The sequence below is a fragment of the Hipposideros armiger genome, unplaced genomic scaffold, assembly GCF_001890085.2.
Source record: "Hipposideros armiger isolate ML-2016 unplaced genomic scaffold, ASM189008v1 scaffold_95, whole genome shotgun sequence".
Classification (NCBI taxonomy): Eukaryota; Metazoa; Chordata; class Mammalia; order Chiroptera; family Hipposideridae; genus Hipposideros; species Hipposideros armiger.
In genome coordinates, this window is record NW_017731445.1 from 1323586 (window position 1) to 1345655 (window position 22070).

Sequence of the window (22070 nt, forward strand, 5' to 3'; positions counted from 1 at the left end):
ATATATATATATATATATATATATATATATATATATATATATAAAGGGACTCATATTCAAAACACCTAAAAAATTTCTACAAATCAATCAGGAAAACTGACATAGACTCAACCAGACACTTGCAAAAGAAGACATCCAAATTACCAAAACACATATGAAAAGGTGTTCAGTTTCATTTTTGTATAGAGAAATTCAAACTAAAACCACAGTAAGATATCCAGTTCCACCAGAATGGCTGAAATGAATGACAGAAAAAGAAAAATGTCATGGATGTGAAGTAACTGCAACTCCCATACACTTCTGGTGGGGATACATATTAAGACAATCAACTTTGGACAACTTTTTAGAAATATGTACTATAACTGAGCATAACATACTCTGTGACCCAGCAATTCTACTCCTGGGTATATATCAACAAAAATACAAGCATATGATCATCAACAGCATTTCAGTGTGTTCATAGCCATGCTGTTTCAAACAGCTAAAAAGTGGGCCTTACTGAAATGCCCATCTTCAGTAGGATGAGTAAATAAACTGTGATATAGTCACATAATGCAATACTAAACAACAGTGAGCAAGAACAACTTACAATAGACAACCATAGAATGAGTATCAGAAATATAGTGCAAAGTGAAAGAAGTCAGAACAAAAAAACATACATATTGTATGAAATCATTTGTATAATGTACAAAACAGAGGCAATGAACGTATGCTGTTCGAAGAGTTGTTACCCTTAGAGCAGCAGTTCTCAACCTTCCTAAGGCCGCGACCCCTTAATACAGTTCCTCATGTTGTGGTGACCCCCAACCATAAAATTATTTTCGATGCTGCTCTATAACTGTAATTTTGCTACTGTTACGAATCGTAATGTAAATATCTTTTTTGTTTCCCGATGATCTTAGGCGACCCCTGTGAAAGGGTCCTTCAACCTCCAAAGGGGTCGCAACCCACAGGTTGAGAACCACTGCCTTAGAGGGTTATCAGCTGGGAAGAGGCATGAGTGAGGGGCTCTAATGAGGGGCTCTGGGGGCTACTGATGTTGTTTCTTGATCTGGGTAGTGGTTTCATGGGAGTGTTCACTTTGTGAAAATTCAGTGAGCAGTACACTCTGATACTTGCACTTTTCTGTATGTATATTATACTTCAATAAAAAATTTTTAATGAAAAAAATAAATAATTCTAAAGAAGAGAATGAGATATAAGTACAAGATTGGCTATGAACTGATAATTGTTAAATTAGGATGATGGATACATGAGGGTTAATTTTATTATTCCTGTTATTATTATATATGTTTGAACTTTTCTGAAATATAAAATAAAAATAAGAGTTGAAGGAAAGAAGGGAAAAAATATAAAGATATATGCATGCTATTAATAAACACAGATGTATAAATAAGGAAAGAGTACCCTTGAGGAACAGGAGAGAAGTGAAGCATAGAACCACTGTTTTTATCATAAACATTTTAGGACTATTTGATTTCATAAACTATGTGCATGTATTACTTTGATAAATCAAAAATAAAACTTAAATGTCAAAAATAAATTTATAATTTTGGAAGGAAAGAAGATGAGGAAGTCCCATGATTTTAATCTCAAGTGATAATCAAATCATGTTTGGAATTATATTACTTGAGGGAATGGGACTAAAAAAATAGAAATTAGAGTTAAGAGGCCTGAGATGCTATAGCTTCATATAAAATTTAATTTAACATTTATGAACTGAAAAAAGAAGAAAGAAAATCTATAAGGAGCAGTAACTCCCTGCTAAGGAATACATTGGAAGCAGGAATTATGAGACAGAAAGAAACAACAAATAGCTTAATATTGTACAAATATATTTTAACAATGTAGTAAATCAATTCTAATTTTTCAGTCTTATTTGACTACAGAATGCTGTGGTCAAATAAGCTGGAAAAACATCCCACTGAATCCTATTCCTAGGAGAACACTTTGGAGAAATCTGAGCTAAAGACAGTGTTAATAGCAAAGCAGGCACTTATGCATCTTAGGGAACTTACCTAAGGCAGCAATCTCCTAGAACGCAACTGGTAATTCCAATCTCTCCTCCCAGCCAAGTATGATTTTGGGGCCCTATGGCAAAGTCAGTAATTTAGATATTCAGCACATAGGCACATGCCCACTTCTGCTTGAAAGGTGGAAAAGTAAAATGCTTTCTATCCTAGGATTGTTGAAGCTTGTGGTGGTCATGTGACTCAGTTTTCACCAATGACACAAAAGTCAAAGTCAACATGAAAAGTTTTTTGCATTCCTGAGAAAAGGGACAGATACTCTATCTTGATGGAATAAAACCCTGTCCCCTCCGCATGCTCCCACATTCAACTGGGCAAAGCATGACTTGTTCTTGTTGTCTTGGTATAACTATGCTTTTACAGCATTTTTACTTGGGTGTCAGGAGGGGATGAAAATAAATGTGTACATTTAACCCAACATGTTGAACAGAAGTCCTCCATATTGTCAATACATTCAAACATTTTAAGTAAGCAAATCAAAATAATGCTTGACAATGAAAGACACCAAATTCAGGGTCATGGTTATCATGTGAGGAAAGAGGATGGGAACTTGGATTGGTAAGGGGTTTACCAACTATAACTATGTTTTGTAATTTTAAAAACAAAAGAAAGTAAAGCAAAATATTAAATTGGGTGGAGCCTGGATTTGGGGACATGAGTGTTTCTTATGTTAGGCTCTATAATTTTAAGCATATTAAAATATTGCAAAATTAAAAAGGGTACCCTCAAAGTGAATTGTTTATAAATGCATAAATAGGTACTGAGAATAAGGGCCCTGAAATTTCACTGAATTACGGCAAAAAGGTGAGATATTAGGAAGATGATAGGCAGAATATGGAAGAAGAATCTAGACCAGACTCTAGCACTGAAGGTGTTGCATTTACCTAACTAAAAGCTGGAAGGTGGTATCAGTAATGACTGTGCAATACATGCATTCACAAATGCACACACACACACACACACACACACACACACACACACACACATAAACATGCATGCATGCATACATACGCATAAATACATTTGTGACTAGATTAGGACTAGAGTATATGTTTCATTAAATACAGTGGTTTAATCATTTTAAAACAAATTCTTTACTTTTTTTTTTTTTAAGATTTTTATTGGAGAATTGGGGGGATGGGAACAGTGCTGGGGAATTGGGGGAAGGGGAACAGACAAGTTGCTGTCGTTTTGTTCTTCAGTCTAGNAAGTTGCTGTCGTTTTGTTCTTCAGTCTAGTTGTGGAGGATGTTGCTTCACTGGCCCAAGTTGGCACCATCATTGCGCTCTTCCCTGGCAAGGCAGATCGGTCGCCGGCTTCTGGACGGCCGCTCACTGCGGCTGGTGGCCGCTCACGCTGGCTGCTGGCTACACACGGTAGCCCATGGCAACCCCCTGCCGCAGGGGCTGCAGCCTACACCGTCGCCGGTGACTCACGGCTGCCCAGCTCCAGGTTGAGCTGTTGTTCAGCATCTTAGCTGTAGAGGGCAGTTTCACTGGCCCTCATATGAGGGATCCAAACCGGGGCCCTCTGGCGTCCCAAGCCAGTTCTTAACCATTGCGCCACTCGGCCGGCCCTACATTTTTTTAATAAAAGTAATATTTTCTAATTTCTCCAGGTTTTGTTAGGTATAGATACCTAACCTAGGTAAATCCTACATCAACATTCAGGAACTCAGAGAGATCAGAACAGGTAAGCAGCCTCCTTAAAAAAAAGATGTCATCTTATTGAGGTTGATTTCTTTCTACATGATATTGTTACAGAAGCACTAGATAGTGTGTTGCAGTGATCTATGTTTAAAGCCAACATTTAATCTCTGTACGTTTAAATGTTTGATTAAGTTTCGTATAAGACTACACATTAACAACAACAAAAGTGCAAATCACTTTTCATTTGGAAGCTTCCTAAAGAAGCTGTTATACTCAGTTATAGCTGAAACTGTTCTAAAACTAAACTCGAAGTGCAATTACATATAGTGCTATATCTAGAATAGCTTTTCTTAATAGCCTGTGATCTGAATGATCTGATAGCACAATTGGTTCAATAATTATCCATTCAACCACAGAAATACTTGTCTAGGAAATTAAATCACCTCAATTATCCAGTTTGGGGATTCATAATGAAATACTGAATAGGTTTTTATCTAAATATGTTAACTATTTTCCTCTTGTAAATGTGTCTGTAAATTATATAATTTGTCTAGATAGTGAACATGATTTAGTAGAAGAGGCATAATATTTGGAATCAGAACTAGTTTCCAGCCCTAGCTATGCCATTCACCAGATGTTTGATTTGGGTAGCTTGTTTAACCTCTTTGAGCCTCAATCTCTTCATCTATAAAATGGGACATGTGATTATTCCTTATGTGATTAGTTTAAGTAATTGATGTAGAATGTAATCAATACCTTAGTTCCTTACCTGCTTTCATAAAATCCATCTCAAAGGTCATTGTCATTGATTAAGATGCTGAAAATCCATGGACCATTAGCAGTCCAAAGCAGTAAGAAACACTACATCTTTTACTTTAGTTGTTATAAGCAACCGATTTATTGCTTCAAATTGCTGTCATTATTCGTGTGCTCCAGTTCCCCTCTGAGAATCACTGAGTGTCAGGGAAATCATAGCAGCTGGGGGGAGTTGTGTAAAGCAGAAGAAAAGTTGAGGTTCACTGAGACTCATTTAAGCTGTGTGATATGGGACAAATCAATAGGTGATTAACTATACTGGCACCTGTAGAAGAATATTTTTTTTCTTGAAAATGTTCTACAAATTGAACAATAAAGATTATGTACCTCCTTTCTTACACAGACATGTACTACCAAGGAGTTAGGCTCTTCCCAGAATATGTGACCTCTGCTTTCTAGCCTCAGTGAAAAGCTTAGCAGGACATAGTGATTCAGACTAGCTAACCTAGAATGGTGATTCACCAGAACCAATCTGCTGGGCTGACTGGATGACAGTCACCTTGGAGCTTATTAAAAATTTATATTCTCAGACTCTGGTCCAGAGATTTTGCTTCTGTATGTCTATGAGAGGGCCCAGGGACATGTATCTTTAAAAACGTTCCAGGTAGACTAAACAACTTGTGGGGCATCCATACTATAATGTACAATGCATATGCAAAAAAAGAAAGAGGAACTTCTTTATTATGGATGTGGGCCAATCTTCAAGTTTTATTAAGTGACAAATGCAAGACTGTATCATTTGCTACCAACACTGTTAAAATGAAGGATGAACAGATTTGCTTATATATACGCATTAGATATCTCAGGAAGGTTACACAGAAAGCTGATAATATATGTTTTGCCTCTGTAGAGAAGAACTGGGTGGGTGGGAGTTAGGAGTGGGAGAGAGATTTTTCCCACAGCATAACCTTTTGTACCTTTTGAAACTGAGCTAAATAAAAATATTATGTATTTGGAAAAGACTGAAAAATATTATTTCTATAATACTAATGACAAAATATGGCTTATAGATAACTCTCCAGGTAACTCTGATGTTCAGCCAGCATTTTAACTACTGACCAAGAAATATATAATATGCAACATATTAATGTAATCATATGTAAACACTGTACGAGTGTAGGATGTAACATATCCATGTCTCTAAGGAATTAAGGATTCTCCTTTTATGAAGATAGAGCAGGCAGAAAGGTAGATACAGGGCAGTTGCATGAATGTGAATGGTACATTTCTGGAAACTTATTTCTAATCTGTATAGTTCAAGACTAAGTTTCAAGAGACCTGACAAGGGATGGTGGATCTGTCTGCCAGCTAATTTGCTACCTCCTAATGAAAATAGCAAAAGCACAGTTTATAATTTATTCAACAAGTCAGCTCTGAATTAGGCAATTCTTGATTATTGTTTATAATTGGAATATGAATTATTTCAAAGTATATACTTAGAGATTTTATTAATGTTTTATACTATGCCACTTCAAATTAGTGAAGTTCAAAATCACATTAAATGCAGCCACATCGTTCTTGAACTACCTTTGTTTAACCTCATCAAAAAAAAAACACCTTCACAGAAAACATATTTTGATGTGATTCATTGGGTTTTTATTTAAAGTTGATCAAAGAACACACACCTGAAAAACACTTCTACATATTCTGTGAAACCGTTGAAGACATTGTGACCATTGGGCTCCTTGATGCCACTTACATAAATCATAATTTCCCCATTAAATTTTTATATCAGAAAATGTTTTTAAGAACTGTATGCTTCCATGAGAATTGCAACCAAGAACCTGGGAGTTAAATTTAATGCCCAACCATAGTATGTGGCAAATGTCCTAACAAAATTTGGGCTGATCTAGCCCTGGGAGCGGAGAAAGGAAAAGCGAATATCACCTCTTTATAAAACGCATGTAGCATAATTTTAAAAAGTAAACAAAACAGTCTTGTACCAGATAACAAATTTTACAGTTTCTGATTTCAGTTAAAATGTGGCTTCCTATGCAAGGTAAAGCAGTTGAGTGGAGAATGACAAGGCTCCGTTCTTTGAGAGAATCTTAGGGATAAAGAAGCCAATGAGAAATGTCCTACCTTTGAAGGAGCACTTCTTGAGTGTGTTGGCTAATGAATGGACACAGTAAGTGGCTGGACAGAAACAGGGAAGGAAATGCTCTAAGAGCTGAGTGTCAGCCTCAAAGAAAAATTAATGTTCAACTTATTCTTACCTTATGGATTACGCCTTAGGAACCAACCAAATTCTTTTGACTTTCCCTGGTCTTTCCCTTAGTTCGGACCTCGCACAGACCCATCTAAAAGAAATGACTATTCAGTACCTGGCAGAGTGTTTGGACAAGGGTGAGAAAATAATGTGGCTTATAATATTATAATAATTGCTGAACGTAAAATGGTGCAGCTGCTTTGGAAAGCAACCTGACAGTTCCTCAAAAGGTTAAACATACAGTAACCGTATGACCCAGCAATTCCACTCTAAGGTGTAGTTTCCTACTTGTGCATCTCACCTGGTAACTTCAAGTAGTCCAGTGGCTGAATTGGGAAGAGAGATAAATTATTTCCTATCTTTAATTCAAGGGTCATCTAGAATAGACATGAATTATATTGAACTCTGTGTTTTATTGTCTCTACTTCCTTCTGTTTTATACATATGTCTCTATTTTTATAGGTATATTATACACTCTACCTTTTAACTAAAATGTCTTATTAAAACAATGACATATCCCTTTTCCTGTGGGAGCCACCGGGTTGAGAGGGGTGTGCAGGTCTCCTCTGCCCGCCATGGCGTGTGCTCGTCCACTGATATCGGTGTACTCCGAAAAGGGGGAATCATCTGGCAAAAATGTCACTTTGCCTGCTGTGTTCAAGGCCCCCATTCGACCAGATATTGTGAACTTTGTTCACACCAACTTGCGCAAAAACAATAGACAGCCCTATGCTGTCAGTGAATTAGCAGGTCATCAAACCAGTGCTGAGTCTTGGGGTACTGGCAGAGCTGTGGCTCGAATTCCCAGAGTTCGAGGTGGTGGGACTCATCGTTCTGGCCAGGGTGCCTTTGGCAATATGTGTCGTGGAGGCCGCATGTTTGCACCAACCAAAACCTGGCGTCGTTGGCACTGCAGAGTAAACACAACACAGAAGAGATACGCCATCTGCTCTGCCTTGGCTGCCTCGGCCTTACCAGCGCTGGTCATGTCTAAAGGTCATCGTATTGAGGAAGTTCCTGAACTTCCTTTGGTGGTTGAAGATAAAGTTGAAGGCTACAAGAAGACCAAGGAGGCTGCTTTGCTTCTTAAGAAGCTTAAGGCCTGGAATGATATAAAAAAGGTCTATGCCTCTCAGCGAATGAGAGCTGGCAAGGGCAAAATGAGAAACCATCGTCGTATCCAGCGCAAGGGACCTTGCATTATCTATAATGAGGACAATGGCATCATCAAAGCCTTCAGAAACATCCCTGGAATTACTCTGCTTAATATAAGCAAACTGAACATTTTGAAACTTGCTCCTGGTGGACATGTGGGCCGTTTCTGCATTTGGACTGAAAGTGCTTTCCGCAAGTTAGATGTGCTGTATGGCACTTGGCGTAAAGCTGCCTCCTTCAAGAGTAACTACAACCTTCCCATGCACAAGATGCTTAATACAGACCTTAGCAGGATTTTGAAAAGCCCAGAGAGTCAAAGAGCCCTCTGAGCACCACGCAAGAAGATTCATCGCAGAGTCCTGAAAAAGAATCCACTGAAAAACCTGAGAATCATGTTGAAGTTAAACCCATATGCAAAGACCATGCGCCGGAACACCATTCTTCGCCAGGCCAAGAATCACAAGCTCGGGGTGGATAAAGCAGCAGCAGCTCTAGAAGCCAAATCAGGTGATAAGGGGGTCCCAGGCAAGAAGCCAGCGGTAGGGAAGAAAGGAAAGAAGGCAATTGGCGTTACGAAGCAGAAGAAGCCTTTGGTGGGAAAAAAGGCTGCAGCTACCAAGAAACCAGCAGCTGAGAAGAAACCTGCGGAAAAGAAACCCACCACAGAAGAAAAGAAGCCTGTGGCATAAACTTAAATTTGTTTATTCCAAAGAGGTCAAATCACTTGGGACAGCTAACTTTGAATAAAAGCCTGATCAGAGAACCAGGGAACACATGAAAAAAAAACCAAAAAACAAAAAAAAACAATGACATATCTATTGTCAATTATTAAAAATATGGAAAAACGTCAAGAGCCTAGTACCCAATGATAGCCACAGCTAGTATTTTGCTACTTTATGCTTCTTCTCGGGATGTATGTACATATATTTATATAGTTATTTTATAAGACTGGAGGGCAAACATTGCACAATTGTCTTAACCTAATTTTCCCAATTCCATGAAGGCATCTACTACAATACCATTTTCATTGCCAGAAGATCTTTCACATGAACATGCCATATACTTTTTGAACTAGCTATCCATGAGAAACACATTCTAAGAAAAACACTTGTGTTGTGTGCAGTAATGGTATTGGTGAGTGCCCTTGGGATCAACCCTTATATGGGCAAATAGAGGAAGTAGGGTTGGGCCAAGAGAGAAGTGGAATTACAGTGAAGTTGTGATAAAGATCCCGGAGGCTCTGGAGCACGTATGGCCCTTCCGAGTTGTTTCTCCTTGAGGCAAAGGGGCTGAATCTTTGAAACCCCTTTTTACCTGGTAATCGTATGGGGCCTGTGCCCTGAGAGTAGATGTGACCTGGGGCAAGACAATTCTTTACAGCTCAGGGCAATTCATAGATAGAAATTCAGGTGAGAGCAATTGGTTGTCAATGCTACCAGCAACTGAGGTAATGAATTCCTTAGTTCTGAGGGGGGAATCTGGGAGACATAAAGTAATATTGGGTAAAGTCTATCTCCTATGCTATTTGAATTTACTTATATATTTTATGAACTTCTCGTTGTATCTTTCTTCTACTATTTATTCTAGATTTTATTGACTCATGGCTAACATCTCTGCTGATTTAGATGGCTTACATGGTGGGGTAACCCAGACCCTCATCCCTTATGGACCTGAGCCCTGGTCACCATGACTTTCTCAGGCCATGTCTGTTGCACTTACAATCATTGTCAAGATTGGGCAGCACAGTACACCAAGAGATTCCCCAGTGTATTGCATGGGTACAAAACTTATTCTTTCCTGCCCTCAATGTGAAGCAGCTGCCCTACCGCTCTACCTTATATCAGAGTTAAGCACCTGTGCCAGGATGGGTGACTCTTTCTTACTACTTTCTTGGCTTTTTTTCTTATCATAAGAACCCTAAAGTGAGATTAATGTTTTCATTTAAAGTTTAATGGGGCTCTTGTTGTATCTTTTGATGGAATATTCCACCTGTTGGCAGTTCAGTGGCAGCTCAGCTCGGGCTAGGAATTGAACCAGCAACCCTCTTGCACAGAGCTTGCACTCTTGAGCGAGCTCTTAACCAACTGAGCCACTCGGCCAGGCCCAATTCTTGGTATTTTTGTTTACTTTTTATTTTTGCTATTTTAAACAACTTAACTTTGAAAGTTATTATTTATACAAAGTAGATAATTTATAAAAATTACAAAGATACAAACCAAAAATGGAGAACTAATCAGATGATAGGAAACTAGGAGACTTGGGTTCTACTCCTAGCTTAGCTATTATCTTAGAATATTATATTTGACTAACCATTTCACTTCTCAGAGCCTTAATTGTCTTATCTACATTATAAGACAGTTGAATGAGATCAATTTTTCCCAATCTAGTGTCTACTGAGACAGCAATAAAAATTCAAGAGCTATTTCCAGTGTTTTATAAAGTCTAATGAAAATAATTTATCTATCCTTGATAAGGTTGCAAAGGGATCAGGTGAGGGACTCTGCACTGACAGTTTAGGCGAGCAAGAGAGCTATATCAGATAAATACTGTAGAATAAAAGAATCCTAGAACATCTTTGTATGATAGGTATTTCCAAGGTCATCTGGTCCAACTCACAAACTGATGCACAAATTCCATCATTATAATTGTAAACTTTTCTTTGAACTCTTCCAATATCATGACTAGGCCAGTCCAGTTTCAGAAGGCTTTAATAATTACATTGTCTAGAGGTATTTTCTCCTGTCAGTGGTCACTCTCTTTCTTTCATCAACACACATTTTCTCCTCAGTTTATTCCTATTGAGCTTCATTACCCACCATTCCACCAGGACTGCCAAATCTAATGGTCTCTACTTTGTTCTTATCCTACCTCATTTCTCAGCAGCATTTGACACAATTTATCACTCCCTCCTTCTTGAAATGATTTCTTCCCTTCGTCTCCTGGTTAGCATCTTTCCTGCCTTTCCTCTTAATGCACTAGCTGATCCTTCTCAGTCTTTTATTCTGCCTCCTCCTTTTCCTTCTTCTACCCAATCTCTAAATGTACCCACTGGCTCAGTAACTTGGCCCCATTCTCATAAGTGGTATCACTTATTCTCATGGCTTCAGGTAGTCTAGACTTTCAAATAAAAAAAAGTCAGATGTTTTTAATTAACATTAAAATAAAAACTAGCAAGTAATGACATCAGCATGCCAAATGTAAACAATATTTTCTTTAAAAAATTTTTTTTCAATTATAGTTGACATTCAATATTGTATTAGTTTCAGGTATATAGTATATTGGTGAGACATTTATGTAATTTACAATGTGAACCCTCCAATAAATCTTGTACCCACTTGTCACCATGTATAATTATCACACTATTATTTACCATATTTCCTAAGCTGTTCTTTACATCCCCATGACTATTTTGTAACTGCCAATTTGTACTTCTTAATTCCTTTACATTTTTGGTCAAGTCCTCCAACCCCCTTCCCTTCTTGAAACAATCAGTTTGTTCTCTGCATCTATGAATTTGCTCCTGTCATACTTGTTCATTTATTTTGTTTTTTTTTTTAGATTTCACATATAAGTGAAAATATATAGTATTAGTCTTTCTCTGTCTGACCTATTTCACTTAGCACAATAACCTCTAAGGCCATCCATGCTGTTGTAAATGGTAAGACTTCATTCTTTTTATTGGATGAGTAATATTCCATTGTATGTATGTCCTTTCTCTTTATTTCTTGTATATTTCTTCAGTGGGGATGTCTGCAGGTGAGATATCCTGCCATACATGGGTGTGAGACCAGTCTGTTTTGCATCTCTGCCCCTCCTACCAGTCTCAACATATCTTCTTTATATCCTTAGTTATAGAAGTTCTGTTCAGCTAGTCTTCAGGTACTTCTCAACTGTGGTTATTCTATCATTTAGTTGCAATTTTGAAGTAGTTGTGGGAGGATGCAAGCACAGCATTTACCTACTCTACCATCTTGACTGGAATTCCCCCAGGTAGTCTGTATCTTCAAATCAATATATTCCATTCATCACCTCTCCTTTGATTCAATATCCAACTTTATACTTAGCAGCTACTTTTGGATGGCATCTAAAGCTTAATTTGTTCATAAATGAAGTTTTTGTTTTCCACCCAAACCTATTCCTTCCCCAAGCTCTCAAATATAAGAAAATGACACCACTTCTGCTAGATTTCTCAGGCCCCAAACTTGGGATACACTGATAATTTAGCTTTTTCTCTGTCCAATATACACTTAAGTTCTATCATTTCTAACACCAAAAGTGGCCCCAAATCTGACACTTGATTTTATGTCCATTATCACTATCTCTCTCTAAGACTTCTCCGTTTCCTGTCTGAAATATTACCATAGCTTTCCAATTGGTCTCCTTGCTTGCACTCTTGCTTTCTATAATCTATTCTCCATGTAATAGCAAGAATGATTTATTTAAAATATAATCAGATCATGGATGTCATTCCTCTGCTTAAAATCCACCAAATGCCTGACTTCTGATAGTAACTAAAATCCCAATATTTTACCTTGTCCTATAGTGCCATAAATGATCTTGTCTTTGCATTGCTGTACATCCCATAAACATTATCTACCCTATCTACAACCTTTCAGCCAAACTAGCCATCTTGCTCACCTTAGGATCTTTTTACTAGCTGTTTCATTTTCTTGGAATTGTCTTTTTCTTGATCCTCAGTTTTGGATCCTTATTGTCATACATGTCTCAGGTGAGATGTCACCTCCTTAGAGAGGACTCATTGGCCATGCAATCCAAAGTAGCCATCTAGTCTTTCCTATCTTTATGCCCTATTTGATCTTAACACTTTGGAAACTTTTCTTGTTTGTTTATCTATTTATTGTATCTCCTCGCTAGAATGTAAATTGTATGAACAGTGACATTGTCTACCTTGTTCCTATTCTCTTCTCAGAGAGACTTAGAAAAGAGCTTGGCATATAGTAAATGTTCAATAAGAATTTGTTAGAAGAAAGGAGTCAGTAGGCTCTGAGTCTCTAACCTAACATCACAGCCAAAATGTCCAGGATAGAATTGAAATCCATTGTTATTTAAATTGGTGTCCTTGTTTTGATGTCTAAAACACTATTAAAAGTTCAATTACAAACAACTGTTAACTGCTATCCAACTCTTTCCTTTGTCAAAAAAGCTCTTATTTGTAAACTTGGCCATTTTGGGGAAGAAGATTTAGTGCAAAGCACACAGTGGACATGAAATGTCATTTCCAAAGATATCATAAAATTTATTTCATGATAGAAACATTTTCATTTGTATTTATATGTTACATGTATTATATAATATATATATATATATATATATATATACACTTTTTTCCTTATTTTGGATAATCCACAAGTACTGTAATTTATTCTAATGGGCTACCTCTGTTCCTAGTAAAGTCAGAGGTAACTTTTATAGTAATTTTGATAGGCTATTCTCAACAGGTTTTACTACCTTGGCCTTTAATGCAAAGCCTGGGAAGTTTGCCCAGGCCTGCTAGATTACTTATCTTCTTGACAATACAATTTTAAAAAATCAAATAGCAATCAGTGTAGTTTGATCTTTCTGGGTTATGGGACCTCAATAGATATTTTAAGATACCCATACTCTAGTAATTATGATGTATTTTCCTTCAGCTGGATTTATGCCATGATAAGCAGAAACAAACTCAAATTCTCAAACCTGACCATCACCATTCTTTCCTTTTCTGTCACTCCCTTTCCTGACTGAAACATGATCAAAAGCCTAACCATTAATTTATGTTATCCAACAAGAGGGAAATTTCTATTGTGCTTTATTCATAACTCAAAAGTATCAAGTGTTTAACATGTGCCAGCCAATATTCTTTGTGTTTTACATAGTTTAATTAATTTAATCATAATGACATATGTACTATTATATTGACCATTATATAGATCGAGAAACTGCAGCCAGTATACTACCTACCCATTGATAAAACTCTAATCTTTCCTTTTTCTCTTGTAATTTGTTATTACTTCAGTCACTTTTACAGTTTGATAAATAGTGACTAATACCTTCTCCAGGAAAAGCATCCCAGTTTCTTCAAGAGTTTCTCATATTGTAAGATTCCAAATCTCTTTGTCACCCAGGTCACTTCTGGAAATTCATGAGCATCTATTCATCCTCCTGAAGTGTCAGAACTCCACATTAGTCCATGGGTGGGCTTAGCTGTGTAGATCGAGAGATAATTAGTTTCTTCTTCCTATATATTATAATTTTGCTAATGTAGTATCAACTCACCTTAGGCTATTTGGTAACCACATCATACTCTTTACTTATATTTCTATCAAATGTATTTTGCACAAGATTCAAAGCTCCTTGGAGTTGCTCTACATACTTTCCAAAACACCTACCAGGAACCAAATGGAAATAAAGCTTCAATGCAGCTGCCATAGTCTGGTAATGGACTTCCCATAACATTAAGGACACATGCATATTCAAGCCTAAAATCCTTTAAAATTGTACACATGTGAAAAGATTTTTTTTAAAAAAACTAAAAACAATTTTATTAAACATTAAAATAATAAAATAAATCAAGACACATTGTTTGCTACAAAAGCCACTTAAAGACCTGCTGATAGTCTAGGTAAGAAAAATAATGAAAGCCCTCAGTAATTGGAGGCCTTCCAGTACACATGTAAGGGAGGAGAGAGATGTAAATAAGTCCTGGGGATGTAATGTACAGCATGGTGACTATCATTAACAATACTGTATTATATATTGCCAAGTTGCTAAGAGAGTAGATCTTAAAGTTCTCATCACTAGAATAGAAAATTGTAACTATGTGTCATGATGGATGATAAGTGGACATGTAGTGATCATTTCACAATATATACAAAATCAAATCATTATATTATACACCTGAAACTATTATAATGTTACATGTCAATTATATCTCAATTTTTAAAAAGACAGGGAAGACAGTATATATGTAAAGAAAGGGAGCATGAATGAGTTTGATTTTGCTGCACTCTTTTTCCCTCTCCTGCTTTAAATTCTCACAATTACTAAGCTTCCCGGCTGCTTGTTCTCTAGCATTTTCTCCCATGTTATTCTCTGGATCTGTTATCACTGTTTTGTTCAACAGTGACCTTGGAGCCTATCAGTATAGAGTGAGTTCAATGATCTAGTCTTAAGCTTTCTTACTAGACCTTGCCTTTGTGAAATGCTTTACCATGGGGCTGTGATATCACTGAGTTTGCTCTGGCCACATGAGAAGGAGCTAATTATGAGCTGCTGTTAGCTATTCTTTTTTTTCTCCATGTGATATTGGGTTGATTTTGAAAATCCTAAGTGATAGATTTTACAATTATTCCTAATATATTGCCACTTGTTCTATTCAACCTATGCTAAGATCTTTGGGGAATCCAATTCTGCCAGCAGATACTAGCCAACCAGATTTCAGGTCATCCACATATTTGAAAATAGGCCATTTATTTATTTAGCCGAGTTGTTCATGGAAATGTTAACCAAGAATGGGATTCTGGGATAAGATCACTGGAGATTTTTTTCTCAATAGACAATGATGCTTTAATCAGTGCTCTTTGAAAATGGCTGTTCCATGATTTATGGACCACCTCAAGTGTTCCATCAGCTAGTTCTTCTCTTATATTGTGGCCATGGACATAGTTCAGATGCACCATTTCAATAGCATGCTTGGGATATACTCTTTAGTGGCATTATAGCATAGAGAGTAAGACCATGGATTCTGATACGTGGCTACCTGTGCTGAAATACATGTTCCCCAGTTTTAGCTTTGTGGTCTTGGGTTAGTTATTTCTCTAAACCTCTGTTACCTCATCTATAAGATGGGGGAAATTAATACTTAAAATCAAATGAAAAATGCATATAAAGAATTTAACCTAGAGCCTAACATCAAATAAGTGCTAAAGAAATATTAGCTCTTCATAATGGTAGCAGTTCATCTACCCAAAAAGTAAATGAGGTTAGTCAGAGCATAATCTTAATGAGCCTGTTTTGGGTCTTAGTGAATACCACTTCCCTTTGTAAGAATTGAGCTCTCATTTTATACTGTTTGAAAAATCCATGCATTTTAACAATCCATTCTATAATTTTGCACAGGGATTAATGTCAGGCTCACTGATTTAATATAATTGCAGAATTTACTGTTTTCCTGTATTGAAAATTTGCACTGTATTTGCCACTCTCCCCTTTTCCATCATTCCTTAGAGGTAACAATTGCTGGCTCAGAAGTTTCACCCCCCCCCCCACTTCTTTCCCACCTTGCTGTGAAGTTCATCTCAGCCAGGGTACTTGATGTTCTCTATCTTCCCATCTATCTTTGAAATCAGTTCCCTCTTAAACTAGTTTGTTCTACCCTCTCCAGTCTGAAGATCATTGTCTTTGACGCAGAAGACAGGCAGAACAGGAACGGAGTGGTCCTGCTTTCTTTTTGTCGTCTGTTATCACCATCTGTCTCAAGCAGAGGGACTACCCCTTCCTGTTTGTTCCTCTTATTCATTAGTATAACTTTTAAAATTCCCCTCTTTTTAACTTATTACTTTAAACAATTTTGGTTCAATGAGAATTTATACTTTAATTTATTCTTAAAGGCCCATGCAAGTAGTTTAAATTCACCACTGGTTATCCATTATTCTTTCTGCTTTTTGTTTGTCTTTTCAAAATACAAGCTCAGGTATTTCCAGTCTAAAATGACATTTGAACTAGTTTCTCTCAAGTTTGTCCCTAAAATATCTTTCAAGGCCCAAATGAAAAGCAAATACAATATGTACTCTGGGGAAGTTTAAGGTACTACTGCTTTAAAATGATCTGTCAGCCATGTCTCAGTTTTAAGTGAATTCAGAAAGTTAATTGTTAAAAAACTGTGAGGTGAGTAGGTGATGTGGACTAAGGTTATAGCTATGGAGATGGGAGTAAATGGATAGATCCAGGACGTACTGGAAGTAACACCAATAGTATTTACTGATGGATAGCATATAGGTTGTGAGAGAAATAAAAGTCAAGGATAATAAAACCTATACATTTCTGTTTTCTTAAGCAATTAAATAAATGGTAAATGTGTTTAGTGAGAGGTGAAAGACTTTACAGCAACAAATTGAGAAGGGGTATTAATTCTGTTTGGCCATGTTTAAGTTTTCTATTAGACATCTAAATTGAAATGCCAAGTGGAATATAAGAGTTTGGAATTCTAAAGACAGAGCTTGGCTGGAGATATAAATTTGATTTGTCTGCTAAAGATGGTACTTAAAGCCCTGGGAATAGCTGAAATTACCCAGATTAGATCATAGAGGTGAGAAGAGAACCAAAGAGAGAGCCCTGAGTCACCACAATATTTAGAGGTCTAGAGGAAGAAGGAAAGGGTTTGAAATGAAGCAATCAGAGAGATGAGAAAAAAGCTAGGGAAGCATGATATCCTGGAAACCAAGTGAAGAATGTGTGTCAGGAAGGAGGGAATAGAGTACATGGTGTCAAATGTCAAGAGCTCCAGTAAGATGATCTCAGAGAAGTGAACATTAGCTTTAGTAAGATGAAGTCATTGGTGAGATGAGGTCCATTTTATTAGAGAAGTCAAGAGAAATACCCAATTAAGATGATTTGAAGAGAAAATGTGAAGAAGTAAAGACAGTAAGTATAGATATGCTTTATTTTTCTATGAAGGAGAGCAGAGAAATAGGCAATCGCTGGAACAGGATATAGAGTCAAAGGAAAGTTTTTGTTTGCTTGCTTTTTTTTGTTTGTGTTGATGGGTAATCTTAAAGCACACTTCAGTTTGCATGGGAAGGATTCAGTAGAAAGGGAGAAATTAATAATGTAGTAGAGACAGAAAAAATGGCAGTAAAAATTTATTTATTTTTTTACAAAAAGATAAGTGGTGTGGTTGGGTTAAGATAGGAGCAGTGACTATTATAACTATAAGAGAGGCCCACATGTATGTACAGACACAAGGAGGTTGATGGTTGAAAGATAAGGTAGTTCTTATTGGAGTAGAACTATTTTGTATAAAATATGCAGAGGTTATTAGCTTAGAACAAAGGGGGAAGAAAATGTTGGATATTTAAAATCATCTGCTAAGATAATAGAAAAGTAAATTTACTAGAGAATTGGGGTAGGTTTGATTGTCAGTGTCAAGTGACCATTTGAGGGTTACGGTCATGATTTGAAATGACTCTGGTCAGCACTGCTGTGATTTTTTGCAGTAAGATTGAGATGTTTGTGAACAAATGCAGAGAGAGAAGTTTGTATAAGGAAAGTTGGGATTTTTGTTTGTTTGTTTGTTTGTTTTGTTGGCTATGTGAAAAAGTAATAGAGAGAGGCAAGTAATTAATGACAGTTGTAAGGGCATAATTATAATGCTGGACAATGGAATCCAGGCCTAGTAACAAGAGAAGTGAAGTAATTGAGAGTGGTCAGCATTTCCTTTCTTGCTTTGGGTTTATTTTGCTCTTTTTTGATAATTTTGAGAAAGGAATTTATATTATTGGTTTGAGACCTTTCCTCTTTTGTAATGTAAGCATTTAGTGCTATACATTTCCCTCTCAGCAGTGCTTTAGCTATATCCCACATATTTTAATATGGTGTATTTTCATTTGTTTCTGTGTATTTTTTAATCTCCTTTGAGACTTTCTCTTTGATTCATTATTTAGAAGTGTGTTGTTTAATTTCCAAGTGTTGGGAGATTTTCCCCTTGTCTTTCTGTTATTGACTTCTAGTTTGATTTCATTATGGTCAGAGAACATACTTTGTGTAATTGCAATTATTTTAAATGTATTCAGGCTTGTTTTATAGCCCAAGATATGATCTATGTGGTAAATGTTCCATAAATGCTAGGAAAATGTCTATTCTGCTCTGATTGGGTGATTATTTCTATATATGTCAATTTTCTGGTAGTAATTGTGTTGTTCTTGGTGATTTTCTATTAGTTCTAATGCTTGCTAAGAGGGTGTATTAAAGGACAAGCAATTATTGTGAATTTGTCTCTCTTTTCATCTATATTGATTTCTGCTTAATGTATTTTTGAGGTTCTGCTGTTTGGTGCATACACATTAGGATCATTATATCTTCCTGGTGGATTGATCCTCTTATCATTATGTAATGTGCCTCTTTGCCTCTTGTAATATTCCTTGCTCTGAAGTCTACTCTATTTAATACTAATATAGCTATTCCTGATTTTCAAAAATTAATATTTACATGGTATACTTTTCAATCATTTTACTTTAGCCTATGTTGTTGAATTTTAAGTGAGTTTTTTGAGATCTGGTTATGAGGAGTTGTGTTAGGGATACATTTACTTTGGATTTAGTGAAATAAACTTATGTTGTCCACAGACACTACTGTATATAATTAAGAAATTTCTAGTTATTCTTGCATGGGGTGGCTTTAGGAAAGCTCCTAACAACTCACTATGCCGACTCACCCAGCTTTGTGATACAAAGTTCAGGACCTATGACTGTCTTGCCATATAAGCATGACATATCAAACTCAGAAGTATTGTGTAGGGAGGAGAAATGATATTTGAAATTTGGGGAGCCAGAAGTTAGTCTGTGGACAATTCTTCCAATAATCAGACATATAATATTTAGTATTTATTTTGCTTAATATTAGAGCATTTATTTAGCTAAATATTGGAACATGTGAAACATAATGACACCTAGTCAAAAGAGAAGTTCTCTCTTGCTACAAATACTCAATAATGCAACATTTACAATTATAAATAATTCATACTTTTCAAAGATGAAAATTGCATGAAATAGAATTTATCAGAATTTTTTATGTAGACTACAAATTTAAAACTGTGCTATAAATAGTAAGTACATCTATGTGTGATGTCACATGTTTTATATATCCCAATTCTAAATAATATTAAAAAAACATTGATTAACTATGCTAGACTGAACTTACCAAATGATCTTACAAAATCATAATTATATAAAAGCAATATCAAAGTGTATTATGCCAAAATGTTTCAAGCAGTTGATTAATTAAAAATAATATGTCATAATTTTGGCGGGGAATTTGGGAATGTTTCTAGTATCTGGGAGCTTAGTATAATTTGTAATTTGTTGTGGCTTCTTTTCTCATTGTAAAGAATTACTCACTTTTGTATCTAATTTTGTGTGAGTAATTTTGTATTATTTTTCTTTAAAATGATCTCACAAAGTCTGGATATAATTCTACTTTCTTTCCACTTTCAAACCATCTCCAATCTATCTGGAAATCCTGTTGTTGCCACCTTAGGATATATATCAAATCTGTCTACTTCTTTCCATCTCCACTACCACCACTGTTATAACTACTCTTCCCTCTCATTTTAACAATAACAGTAGCTTCTCTTTTGTGGGAAGAAACATTATAATTTAGTGTAACCAAATTTACTGCTTTTTCTATGTATTTTCAAGACCTTACTGTCTTGCTCTCTCTATTGCAAGGTTAAAAAAAAAGTGTCTCAATTTTTCTTATGATATTTTTGTCTTGTGATATTTTTTACTATATCTTTTGCCATTGTAGGATACTTTTATGTTCCTTAAGATAATTGACCAGGAATGCTAACATCATTTAAGGTAGAACAAATTTTTTTTCTCCCAACATTTTGATTTAAAAATGTCAACTTTATCACTTAATATGTTTATTTTAGAGTTTTTTGTTTACATAAATATATATTTTTAAACTTCAATTACAGTTGACATTCAATATTATATTAGTTTCAGGTGTACAGCATAGTGGTTACATTTACATAACTTATGAAGTAATTCTTCTGATAAGTCTAGTACCAACCTGGAATTATGCATAGTATTACAATCATATTGACTATATTCTCTAAGCTATACTTTACATCCTGTGACTATTTTGTGACTGCCAATTTGTACTTCTTAATACCTTCACCCTTTTCCACCAGCCCCGCTCCCACCTGTCATCCATTAGTTTGTTCTCTGTATCTGTGAATGTGTTTCTGTTTTGAGTATTTGTTTATTTTGTTTTTTAGATTTCACATATAAGTGAAATTATATGGTAAATATCTTTCTCTGTCTGGCTTTTTTCACCTAGTATAACATCCTTTAGGTCCATCCATGTTGTTGCAACTGGTAAGATTTTGTTCTTCTTTATGGCCAAGTAATATTCCGTTGTATGTATATACCACTTTTTCTTTATCCAATCATATCTTGGCTATTGTACATGAATATGCTTTGTCTTCTGTCATAGCCTTTGTTTTAAAGTCTATTTTGTCTAATATAAGTGTTGCTACTCTCACTTTTTTTTCATTTCCATTTGCATCAAATATCTTTTTCTGTTGCTTTATCTTCAGTTTGTGTATGTCCTTCAATCTGAAAGGGTCTCTTGTATGCAGCATATGTATGGGTCTTCTTTTCTTATCCATTCAGCCACAATATGTCTTTTGATTGGCACATTTAATCTATTTATATGAAAGTAATTATTGATAGAAATGTAGTTATTGCCATTTTATTACTCACATTTTTAATCTTTTCTCCTCCTCCTCCTCTTCCTCCTTGTCCCTTTAAAATTTCTTGTACTACTGGCTTGGTGGTGACGAACTCTCCTACCTTTTCTTTTTTTGTCTGGGAAGTTCCTTATCTGTCCTTCCATTCTAAATGATAGCCTTGCTGGGTAGAGTAATGTTGGTTATTGGTCCTTGCTTTTCATCACTTTGAATATTTCATGCAAATCCCTTCTAGCCTGCAAAGATTCTGTTGAGAAATCAGTCTTATGGAAGTCCCCTTGTAGATAAATAACTTCCTTTCTCTTGCTGCTTTTCAGATTCTCTCTTTGTTTCTAATCTTTGGCATTTTAATTATGATGTGTCTTGGTGTGGGCCTCTTTGGGTTCATCTTGTTTGTACTTCCAGGTCTTGTATGTCTATTTCCTTCACCAGGTTAGGGAAATTTTCCATCATTATTTCTTCACTTAGATTTGCAATTCCTTGCTCTTTCTCTCTTCTCCTTCTAGTACCCCTATGATACAAATGTTACACTTGATGTCTCTAAACTAATTTTTTTGGATTCATTTTTCTTTGTTCTGATTGGGTGTTTTCTGCCACCTTGTCTTCCTGGTTGTTGATTCGATCCTCTGCTTCATCTAATGTACTGTTGATTCCTGTTAATATGTTCTTCAATTCAGTTACTGTATTCTTCATTTTTTACCCTTTTTTGTTTGTTTGCTTCTATCTCTTTGGGCAAGTTC

At 36.0% G+C, this 22070-nt stretch overlaps 1 pseudogene; it reads left to right on the forward strand.

Annotated features, from left to right (window-relative positions):
- The first annotated feature begins 7230 nt into the window (after nucleotides 1-7230).
- On the forward strand, nucleotides 7231-8627 carry LOC109384482 (60S ribosomal protein L4 pseudogene; annotated as a pseudogene).
- The last annotated feature ends 13443 nt before the right edge of the window (nucleotides 8628-22070 follow it).